Source organism: Lygodium microphyllum, chromosome 12, assembly GCF_053477565.2.
Source record: "Lygodium microphyllum isolate KBCC chromosome 12, Lygodium_microphyllum_v1.1.10, whole genome shotgun sequence".
Taxonomy (NCBI): Eukaryota; Viridiplantae; Streptophyta; class Polypodiopsida; order Schizaeales; family Lygodiaceae; genus Lygodium; species Lygodium microphyllum.
This window is the reverse complement of record NC_141146.1, coordinates 31,816,887-31,829,186: the sequence shown is the minus strand read 5'-3', so window position 1 is coordinate 31,829,186 and position 12,300 is coordinate 31,816,887. Positions and strand designations below refer to the sequence as shown.

General features: G+C 38.2%; 2 pseudogenes; both read right to left on the bottom strand.

Annotated features, from left to right (window-relative positions):
- Window positions 1-581: 581 nt before the first annotated feature.
- On the bottom strand, window positions 582-1,363 carry LOC148027608 (uncharacterized; annotated as a pseudogene).
- Window positions 1,364-1,628: 265 nt separating this feature from the next.
- Window positions 1,629-2,695, bottom strand: LOC148027607 (uncharacterized; annotated as a pseudogene).
- Window positions 2,696-12,300: the final 9,605 nt, after the last annotated feature.

The following is a 12,300-nucleotide window of genomic DNA, read 5'->3' as shown; positions in this document are numbered from 1 at the left end:
AAAAGGTTGCATGCCTGCATTGCAAAGGTTTCTCTGCACGAGCTTTTACTGCAGGTTAAAAGAGATGCAGAGATACCTTTACAAATTACAATTCTGGCATTCCCACCCACAGGCAGCTTCCCTGTAATTAGTGTTAGGATTTGACATCCACCCCTACTTTCACAGGACATTCTCTCTTGGACCTTGCCATTCCCAATGGCATGGCAAATTTGAACTTTGTCACTCATCGGACAATCATATTACATCTATGATTTTCAAGGTTCCTAACTGTAGTGATTACTTATAAATCTGTGATCATATGCAAATAGCACATATAATAATAGCGATTAAACATGCTGAGCACACATTGTATATATCATTGGCAAAGATAAAATTTCATTAAGTTTCTCCTAGATTACGACATGTCTTATGAGTTAAAGTAATGGAGACATTCAAGTTGATCATAGATAGAGTCTTATTATGACATATCTAATGAGTACCAACGTCCAAATAAAATGCATAGAGAGATCTAACTAGCAATAACCCAAAAAGATATTTGCATGCAAGGTCACAAATCATAAAAAGAAACATCTAAGAAAGCATCAGCTACTTCCTCTAGTTGTCTTCAAAGCACGAGATCTCCTATTCTTCATGCTCTTCCAAGTATCATAACATTCACTCCATGGTAGTTGTTCTGGATTTGAACTTTTTGGGGTATTCATGCCCACAAACATCAACAAACTCAAAGTATCAAGTGACTTTTGATTTTGAAATTTATTTTGACCTTTTTCATCTTGGAGAATCCTCTCTCACATGCAACTGAAGAGAGAGGCAAGACCAATAATGCTCTCCATAGCTTCATAGTTGATGGGAATGATTGCTCCCATTCATCATGATTGCAACACTCTTGCCAAGCTAAGTGCATGTCTCTACCCTTAAAACAATTACACATTCTTGTGACAAAAGATCTTCTCTCACCTTTGCATTCTTGTTCATTGATCAAACGGCTTGCATTTTGGCAAAAATGTCTACACAATACTTCCAACCATTCTTTGGTGGAAGCATCCAACTTTTCCAAATCTCTATCATAATCTTTTGGAGAGAAAAATTTTGATGCCTCAAACACATCAAAGTCATTTCTAAATCTATCCCCAAGAGCTTGGATCAAACCTATGATGTAGCATTTACATAAATGTACCATATGTCACACTACATCATCATAATTCTATTGTGGGTTAGCCACAACACCTTCACACATAGGTCCCCAATGCAAAGAGTGCTCATGGTTGATACCTTGAATATCTTTGTATATCATTACTCCCATGTGTTCATTCACCTTCTTGATAAAGCTCTCCACATGCATGGTATCAACAGCAAACTGCATGCTAATAAATGCAAGATGAAAAGTTTCCATAATTGACTTAATGTGACTTCCAATAGTAGATATGTTAGGGGTGAGCATCTTGAAAAATGGTATTCAACATATTCAACTCCCCAAGCACATCAGCAAAAAGGTGAAAAAGAAATTGCACTTGATAGTTGGTCATATAAGAGTACAAAGTAGCATCCTCACTCCGCATGAATATCAACAATGCAGGCATAAGTCTCACAATACTCATCATTACTTGACCCTGGATAACCATCTTATGTCATGCATCTTTTGAGGTTTTGAGCTTGCCTCTCCTGCTAATACCAAACAACTTAACCACATCAACTAGGAATGCATGTCTTTTTGTAGATCGAGAAGTCCATTCATACATTTATCTCACTATTTTATACATGTACTTGAACTCTTTAAACTTGCTAAATGCATCAGTTGTTGCAAGAGCCTCCCTATGAGCTATGCAATGATAGCTCAATAAGTGTGGTATATGTCTTCATAACCTTGCTACCAAACTTGTATTAGCACTTGGCATAACAGTGGCTCCATCAGTTGCAATTCCCAACATTTTTTGCATTTGTAATTCCATGTAGTTTAGGAAGTCAACCAATGCATCAAATAAGGCTTCCACAATTGCATTTCTTGATGAAGAAGATCCAATAACCTTGTGGTTATAGAACCATTGCCTACATCCTCAATAAAAGTGGCATACACTATCATATGTTATTGTATGCTAATATTTGTACTCTCATCAACTTGGATGGAGTACATTGGACTGCTCTTGATATCATGTTTTAGTCTTTCCCAATAAACATGCTTAATGGCCTTTGCAAACTCTTTGCATGTATCTTTACTTATATAAGAAGAGTACTCACTGACAAGAGGCAAATTTGGAGTTCTCATGAATCTTTGGAAGTTACATTGATAGCGGAACTCTTCCAAAGGCAAGTATCTCTTGACAACATACCAAGCAATTTGTATGCATGAGATGATACGTTCTTTTTCATTGTCAATCATAGTATCAATGTGCTTTTCCATAGGGATCATACTTCTTTTCTCATGTTCTTGCCACATGAGCCTTGCTTCAACATGCTCCTTTGAGTTTTCATGGATTTGCAATGCATTCTTCTGCAAGGATGTTGATCCCTCGACTTTAGCAAATGGATTTGCCTTTTGAGCAAATGAACACCATTTACATTTCACCCTCTCTTTGCCATCATTATCATCTATACAATAGACCCATGGACGATGAATTTTCCAATGCTCAAGAAAAATCCGATGATGTTTTTTCTTTGCACTATTATTACTTTCATCTGTACCAAGTCTTATATTCATAGTATTTGATGCATTATGATCCATCTCTCTCGGTAAAGCATGTAATTGAATAGTTTCTTCTAATGTCTTTTGCTTTTTACTCTTTTTTATGTGCTTCCATGTGGCCATGATTACACACCGCCACATACAAAAATATACATTTGATTTTCCTCTAAAGTTACAACTTGAAACATACAAAGTAAAAGGAAAGGCAATATAAACATACCTCAAGTTAAAGCAAGGTGAGCTTTTGGCTTTTTAAACAAGCTCCAACTTCCAAGTTCCAAGCTTGGTTTTTCTGGTTTGAATCTATGTACAACTCTTATATCTTGCTGTAAGCCTGTAACTTGTTGAAATCAATAGAAATATTAGGATTTGATTAAGATTTTAGAGATTAAGGTGCTTCTACTCCTAGCCTCCCACAAATAAGAAATCATTGAGTCATGGATGACAAAGACTTGCAATCTAGTATTACCTACTGGTTGTAGTGACTAGTCTTTGTTGTTGCTACTCACAAGTTAACCACACATGTTATTGTGTTGCTCCATAGATATGCATGATGTTGACAGTTGGAGTCCTGACTCCTGAGTCCTCACTAGTCAATGTGAAGTTAGTCACACTAAGCCAAAGTCCACAACCACAGGAATGTTTGCATAGGCTACCTATAGGCTATAGGCCTCGGCCCTAGGGATATTTGTGCCAGGTTGCGCAATCTATATGCAGCAGTAGGCAGCTGCATGCTTGCTCCACTCTTCATTGCACTGTGCAGTTGTAGCTAAGCAGTACGTACCACACAACTGGCTATTGCACACAACACACTGCTTCAATCTAGAGGACGAGGATGCTAGACTCTGTGCTCAGTCGCCATGATGCAACTTACTATTGTGCCAACCTTAGCCAAGTAACACTAGCACGCAGGTGGTGATGGTGCAAGTGGTGCAGCACTCAGCACTGGCATTTGCTACTGCTCAGTGGCTCAAGTCAAGACTCGAGTCTTGATGCAGGAGTCATAAGGACTCACAACTCGCATAGTGCACCACTGTATTGGTGACTATGGTCTCGACTCTCAGCCTCTCGCAGGTCTGTATCTGTAACCTAGGTCATATTCAATCTTCACAAATCACAATGCATTCCTATTCAAGGAAGAGTGGGTGGGTGGACTTTGGAGGGAATTTGGATACTCCTTCCAGCTTTCCAAGAGTCACATCCATAGATCTTGTGTGAAAGCGACTTGTCACAAGAAGATTAACTACTACCTATACGTAATAGTAAATATCACTTAAAGTAAAAGCCTTATCAATCACGAGTCAATCACATATATGATATATGCCTTAAAATTGGTTTCAGTTTTGGATAGGCATTCCTTGATATTGCCCATCCATAGACATTTTTCCCCAATTTAAGGTTACACTTCTATGCAGATTGGCAAATTTCTAAGTTGCCAATTTGGTGAAAAGTTCTATATTATTTTTCCATTTGTAGGAAGGGTTGGAGGCCCTGAGATGTGTGGATGTCGATGAAATCCCAACATTGCATGTAATGAAGCTATAACAACGCCTCAGTTGAATAAATTTTTACCCTCTATATAACATATATTTCAAGCTTCTTTCAAATAGAATTGTAAAGGTTGTTATCATATGTTGGAGAACGGAGTAGGTCGATTAAGTAAGTAGATAAAAGGTTAATTGCAATGCACTAGGAGGGTAAACTACTCCTACCCGGATGATTGCATCATACAACAAAATGACTGTTAGGGGAGGATATTGTTCGACGAGGGGATGTGGGGGCATTACTACAATGGGTGCCCATTGCCCAAATGCTGCAAATGGAGGATAAATGGCAAAGCAAGGTGACAAACGCGCAAAACAAAAAGGTAAGCACGGTGACAAGAAGTAGACACCTGAAGGTTCGCGAACAATCCCTCACAACACCAGGACCACACCACCACATGTTAAAAACTTCGGGTACGAGGCAACGATGACTACATCCAATAGAGGTTCAACAAACTCCTTCACTCATCTCAACACTGTCCCTCTGCAACACCCGGATATGGAATATCCAACCATGGATGCAATTTTCAAATGGCATCAAGTCTTAGTGGATGAGGCCCGTATGAAAGCAACATCATCATTGGTTTATGGCTCAAACCAATGCCTAAAATCCTAGAAAATCAAGGAAGGATGAATGCCAATAATTGAATTGCTGAGAAAGGAACTTTAAAATGGAGAGACAAAGGGGTTTGATAGGCCATAGACTGATGGAAAAATAAAAATTATGTGGCATCAAATTAAGCTAGCCAATCTCAATGTGGAGGGTCTTAACATGAATATCAAAAGAAATTTTTTTTGGAACTAGATTGCAAAATGAGACCTTGATGTAGCAATGGTTCAAGAGCTAAGGCTACACAACTATTGTGGATTTGTGTTTAGACGTGGGATTTACACATGTATGGTTGGGGGGCAAAGGATTAGGAATTGGGCTATTTGACACTGATGAGAACTAGCATGGCCCCAAAGTGCATGGTGATTAAGCACAACGATCGAATGCTACCTATCTGCATTAAGTGGAAAGATAGCATATAGATTTTGGTAAATACTTATGGATAACATCATGGTACTTTGAGGAAGGAATCTTGGTATGATCTTAGGAACAACACATCATTAAAGAGACTCATTGGTGGGGACTTTAATATGGTGACCGACCCATGGGATGCTTCCTCTTCTTCCTCAAAATTCAAGGAGAGAAGCATGCAGCTTGGAAATATGCTCTAGCTCAAAAGAACACAATAGAATCGAAACAATACCTACAACATGATAGCACCCCTCTCACGTTCAAGTCCTTGAGTATTCTTGGATATTGGGTGCAACTTGATTGATGGTATAGAATACATCATGCTGATTGATTTCCTACCTTAACCAAAATATATGTTGATTTCAATTGTCTTCTATCTAATCATGTGCTGCTGCACTTGTTCTGAAGTAGTGGAAATTTACAACATATTAGCAAGAATGCATAAATGGCTAGTTGCCAACCCACACCATTTCAAATAGGTGGCCTTCTTGCACAAGGCGAAGGGGGTATTACTAATTTGGAAAAGGATATTAGAGCATCTATGCATGACCCATGGGGAATCTTTGTGCACACTCTAAAACCTACATCTGTTTGCAATGTGGAAAGAAACCAATCAAATTGGGTGACTAAAGTTTTTAAGGAGATGGCAAAGAAAGCAAAAGGATAAAATTTGGATCTTGAGGATAAATGAATGTTCAATCAAGCCAAAATTATAAGAAGAGCTTCCCATGTGAGAGAATTGGAAAAGCTATATGTGCTTTTCAATAAGCACCTTGTACTTAATCTGCAATGTGCCTCTCTTGAGTCAATCTCATCCTCCGTGAGGAGAATTAAACTAAAGAGAATGAAGGAAAGTTTCATAGTCCTAGCACATGAGGATGGAACATGCATCATAAATCAAAGTAGAATCATGTTGTAATTAAAATTTTCTTCAATTTTCTAAGTGAAGACAAAGATAATTCAAATGAGGAGCAATTGAATGCCTACTAAAAATAGTGGAAATGTTATAACTGAAGATAATATTGTTAGCTCCTTTAGGCCTTCTCATAAGAGGAGAGTGAAATTGAGGCATACAACCTTGCATGAACTATGTAATGGTAGGAGAAAGTACGTTCATATAGTGACACTCTCATGGATTAGGTTGGAGTTCAAGCCCTTAAACAAAGTCCCATAAATCTTGTGAATCCAAAACATGTTGCATGAGATTAGAACACGTTATGTCATTCAACCTAATGGAGTGAATATTATCACTAGATGTGTTCTTAGCTATAGCAAATGAATGGAAAAAAGTGTAATTGTCAAGTACTTGGATGCAATGGGTTGGCAAATAGTCGAGTAGCTGCTACATGCTACACAAATGTGTGTGGCATGGTGACTCTAGCAAAGTGAACCATGGAGGACAATTGAGTCCTGCACAAGTTAGATTACCCACAAGGCCGCATTGGGATTTGCAGCAAAAGTATGGCCACCTAGGTGATATTAGGGCTTAATATAGTTCAAAATTGCCAAAGTGGGTTACTTAATATATCCTCAAAATTTTGAAAGAATTCGCTGAGGAGAACATGTAGTACTAGGGTTTTTACCTCTAGCTAGCAAATGTATGGTGTCTCCTATCTTTATCTCTAAGAAGTAGACATCTAGTATCTTAGCGATTTTTAAAGATCCTACTTTCTTTCTACATCTAGTTATGGTGCATGTGTGTGCGTGTGCGTGTGCGTGCGTGCGTGCGTGCATGTGTGTGTGTGTGTGTGTGTGTGTGTGTGTGTGTGTGTGTGTGTGTGTGTGTGTGTGTGTGTGTGTGTGTGTGTGTGTGTGTGTGTGTGTGTGTGTGTGTGTGTGTGTGTGTGTGTGTGTGTGTGCGCGCGCGCGCGCGCGCACGTGTGCGAGTGCGAGTGCGAGTGCGAGTGCGAGTGCGTGTGCGTGTGCGTGTGCATGTGCGTGTGCATGTGCATGTGCATGTGCGTGTGCGTGTGCGTGTGCGTGTGCGTGCGTGTGCAAGAGCTTGCATGGTGCCCAAGAAAAACCTCTTCTCTACTAGCATGTTATGGCTTCCTTTCTTTGTTTGCATAATTCATGGTTTTTTTGTTTTAGGATTTAGTGTTTCTCTACACATCTAATTTTGTTGGGGATAAAAGTGCTTATGCCTAGCTGCTCGTGTATTAGTTACACTGACAGTACCTGCACATTTGTACACTACATGGGTGCCCATCACTATCACTTCATTCTTTATTCTTTTAGTGACATTTAAATAAGGGAAGACCAACCACACATTAGACACACATTGTGACTATTGGACTCTCTCACTCACACACACACACACACACACTCTCTCTCTCTCTCTCTCTCTCTCTCTCTCTCTCTCTCTCTCTCTCTCTCTCTCTCTCTCTCTCTCTCTCTCTCTCTCTCTCTCTCTCTCTCTCTCTCTCATAGCTCTTGCTTCTGCTTGCATGCTTCCATTCCAAGCTCACTCCCTTACTAGTATTAGAGCCATTGGATCGCTATCGAGGACCTCAACCTTGCATTGCTTTAACTCAGTTTTGAATATCTACATGTCAAGGTTTCAAGAATATCCATGGCTTAGCTTGGAGAGGTATGAGTTGGTGCTCTTCTTCTTTCTAGTAATCAAAGGCTTGTTGAGGCTTGCTCCAAGCCTTCCCCTGGCCACATTGAGTATTGTTTTGGGACCTATTATGGGAAGCATAGGTAGTATGTTTGCGCTCGTTTGGATAGCACCTACTCTTTGTAGCTTGGGCACCTCTCATGCCTTCCCATGTGGCATCTACAACTTGGTTGGCTCTTGGGCAATCACCCTTGGCACCCCAACATTGGTTATTGGCTCTTGGGATTGGATTTGAGCTTTCTCATTTCAACTATTAATTGTGTATTCACAACAATTTGTTGTAAAGCACATGTAGCCCTAGCAAGTATTGAGCTTTTCTTTACTCTTATGATGCTCCAAGGGCTTGACATTGACACCCAAATGTTATCTTGATGCTTGGGGATGTTTTTGGGCTTTGATTGAGCTCATATTCACTCAATTTTTTGACTATCATATCACTACTATTCATAGTGGACAGCAAGCAGTTGTCTGGCAAAGATGATAATCATTATGCTTTGAAGCTACTTGGATATCACATATTGGATGTATTGACACTTTGATTGTCACGTGCACCCATGGACGTGTTTATAACATACTCCTAAGCTAAGATTGGAGGTTGGATGCCTTAACATTGGTAGTCGTTCATTTCATTGGGTACTACATTTATGAACTCAAGGATCTTTACTAGGTTTAATGCTCCTGACTTATACTATATCTATCTTGGATATTTGGATGCTATTCACTCGATGTATTGAGCTTGTTACTCAGTTGGCATTCAAATTTTCCTTTAGTGTGAGCTATTTGGCTTTATGAATTGATATGCTTACTTGACATTGGATGTTATATTACATATTGGATTATAGTTGAGCTTGAGCTCCTTATAGTGAGATAGTAGGATCTTCACTTCCTGACTATACTTTCTTCATATTTTTTGCATGCAGTGGATGCCTAGTGGGCTGATCTAATATTTGTTTTTGGGCCAACGCCTACCTCTATCAAATCAATGTCAGTGATCCATATACATGACATGGCTATGCATTGAGCTTCTATTGCTATTGCTCAGTCAGTTGTTGTGCCTTTAGCAAGTCTCTTCTATTACCTATGAGACCTACTACATGCATGATCGTTGTGCCATTGGATGTATTCCACTCTGACACTCTAAGGTTGACAAGTTTGGGTACTAATCACATGTTTGTTGACTGTAATTGTGCATACATACTTAGCATTGTGTAGGATATCCCTTGCAATTAGAGTTTGCAGTTTATCAGTGATAGATCATACTGAACTTCATGGAAGTTTACTTGTGGGAATCTTGTTATTGCACGTGGTGCTAAGTCTAGTACCCTCTATCCCTTGCTTGTATCTCGGTCAATTGACCATATTTTGGCTATGGCTACAATTCCACACGTATCTCTTTGGCATCCTCACCTTGGACACATGTCTTTGAAAGTAATGAAAATGCTTACTAGTTTTTGCAGTATCTTATGTCCCTAGACTATAAGTTTTTTGAGTATTGTGTGATTTCTGGATTGATTTCTTATGTGAGATTATTGTCTAATCACCAGTTCTTTTTCAAATTTCATGGTAAGAAAGGTGAGGATCCTCAAGGATTCCTTGAAAAATTAGAGCTTTGATGTATTATCTAGCGAATAAGTGACTCAACCCTAAAGCTCCAAATTTTGAAATTTTGGTTGTTGAATGAGGGTCGAAATTGATTCAAGGATTATGAAAAAGCCCTCTGATTGAGAAAATAAAAAATAGAGAGTCATATAAAACATCTAACGTTGAAAGCTAAGAACAAAATTGGCAAGGTGATGGAGGACAAAATTTTTAGATTCTAATGAGACAAAATGCTCAATTAGCATAAGAGGTTGAGGATCAATTTTCAAGAAAAATGCAAAAAATGAGATTAGAAGCTTTGAGAGGAAGACCTTGGGGAGGAGGAAGTGGAGGATCTATAGGAAAAATGAGTCATGAAAACATAGGAAGTGGAAGAGGAGGAAATGGGAGAGGATATTTTCAAAGACCAATGGTGACTTGTTTTTCATGTGGGGAGATAGGTCATGTAAGCTCAAATTGCCCTTATCCACCTAAAGCAAGAGAGGATATGTATCCTTTACCTCAAAACTTGCCAATCAGACAAAATGATTTGGGATAAAATAAAAAATGATTCTACCTCACAAGTTCCTAGGTTGACAGAAGAAGAGAAAGGAAAAAGTGCCATTAATTGTATTCTTCTAGAAAATCAGAATGAGGAAAATAAAACTATTGATGCAATGCATGAAATAAAAAGAAGAGGAGATGTTGAGAGAGATGAACTTGAGACTAGTAAGGCTAGTGAAGAAAGAGGAAGAAAAATAAAGAGAGGACAGAAGAGAGAGAAGAAAAAAGAAAATAAATCAAGAGCACCTAGGAGAAACATTGCATGCTTTTGATATTCCTTTGGCAGAAAGAGAGAGTGACTATGACCTAAAAAGAGATTTGATGGGTAAGAAAGCTTATATAACTTTTTCTTTGTTAATGGAGTTGTGTCCTAATATGAGAGGATAATGAAAGAAATTAGTGAATCAGAAGTTCAAGGGAAAAAATAAAGAAACTGTAAGAGTTTTGAGTGTAGAAGAATTACCTGATATTTTTCCTATTTGTCCGAGTAGTGTGATTACTCAAGCTTGTGTAGAGTAATTTGGACTTTTAATTGTTGAAGGATCAAAGTTTTGAATTAGGCTTGCTAATAATGCTAAAGTAAAGTGCTTAGTTATCATTCAGAATTTGGAGGTTAAGATTTATGGTGTGTCTATGAAAATTGATTATCACGTTATGCCAGTAGGGTTGGGAGCTTTTCCTCTTATATTGGGAAGACCTTGGCTTAGGAAACCAAGAGCAATACAAGATTGGGGGAAAGGAATCATAAAAATTTATGACTATAGAGGAGTAGCAAAGAAGTTTGATATGGCCTCGAGAAATGGACTGGTGGATGAGGATGACAGTGAAGAAGAAGAGAAAGAGAGTGATAGTTTTGAAGAAAATGATAGTGAGGATGAGAGTTCAAAAAGTGATTTTGATCGAAATGTGTCATCTATTGTAGTTGAGTTAGTTAATCTTGAGAGAGATGGGGAGAAACCAGATGGAAGAATGGAGTATTTGAGAGAAGAAGAGAGCATTGACTCATAGGATTTTTTGGGTTTGTTAGAAGACCATGAGGGGAAGGGCTTAGAAATTGTAAGGCTCCAAGATGAAGTTCAGGTTTTAGATTTGTTGCCTGATGAGGTTGTTAAGATTTGTAGTGAGTTCCTAGATGTAGGTGTTGATCAAGAGAGTTTTGAGGTTATGGATTCCGACTCTTGTGTGGGTGATGTGGTTGTTATTGACTTTGGTGAGTCTTGTAAGCTGGTTGATGATGGTTTGAGTAGCCCTGGAGCGGCTTTTGTTTGTGGTGTTGCTGATGTTGTTTTGAGTAGATGTAACCTCATGCTTCTTGATGTTTATGTGGACAATTGTATAGTTGATTTAGGCAACAATGAAGAAGAGAAAACTTCATCTAAAAGTCTTTCAGTTTTTTAAAGTTCTCCTAGAGTTTTTGATGATTTTTGTGATGAATCTAATTGAGGTTTTGAGGGCCTTGAGAATGACACTGATGAGAATCTGAGAGGAAATTTGAGTAAGACTATAAAAAGGCTTGAAATTTTGAGGGAAGAGAGATCTAACATTATGGGAAAAGAGCGTGAAAGAAATTGAGAGATAAAAGTTGAAGAGGATTGGACAATTGGATATTTGAATGAGATGCTTTTGTTTGTGACTCTTGTAAAAAGTTTCTTGAATTTGTTTTTGAGAGTGCTATGAAAAAGGTTAGTCTTTGTATTTTTGAAGTTGAAGAATTGGATTCTTGTTTTTTGAAGAGATGAGAAGTTTGGATGGGTATTTAGAACAGTTTGCAAGTACTGATGGATTTAGTCAAGAGATTATTCAATTTGATGTGAATGATGGTATTTTTGGATGTTTTATAGTGATGGAAAATATTTTTCTAGCATTTTTAAGGGATTTTCTTGATTTCTTAGTGGATGGAATTGAATTTGGCAATATAGAAAGAGTTGAAACCTTCTTCCAAAACCCTAGAATTGTCATGTTTTCCTTTTAGGAGGATGAAAGAGATATGTGAATTGTTGTGGATGATGAGTTTACCATTGAAAATGTTGGTTGTGGATTTGGAAACTTTGTCGATTTTAAAGAGAAATTTGTGGATGACTTTTGTGTGTTCACCAAGGAGTTGCTTGAGGGTGATATGCCATTAACCACATATTCAAGAATTTGAAAATTTTCATAAAGTTTGGGAATTTCTAATGTGATTAATATTTGGACACATAATCAAATCTTATCCCCTTATTTGAAGGCAAAATTTTTCATAGATACTATATAAGCAATCCCCCGAAGTACCACTCTCAAATATGGGGTTAAGATC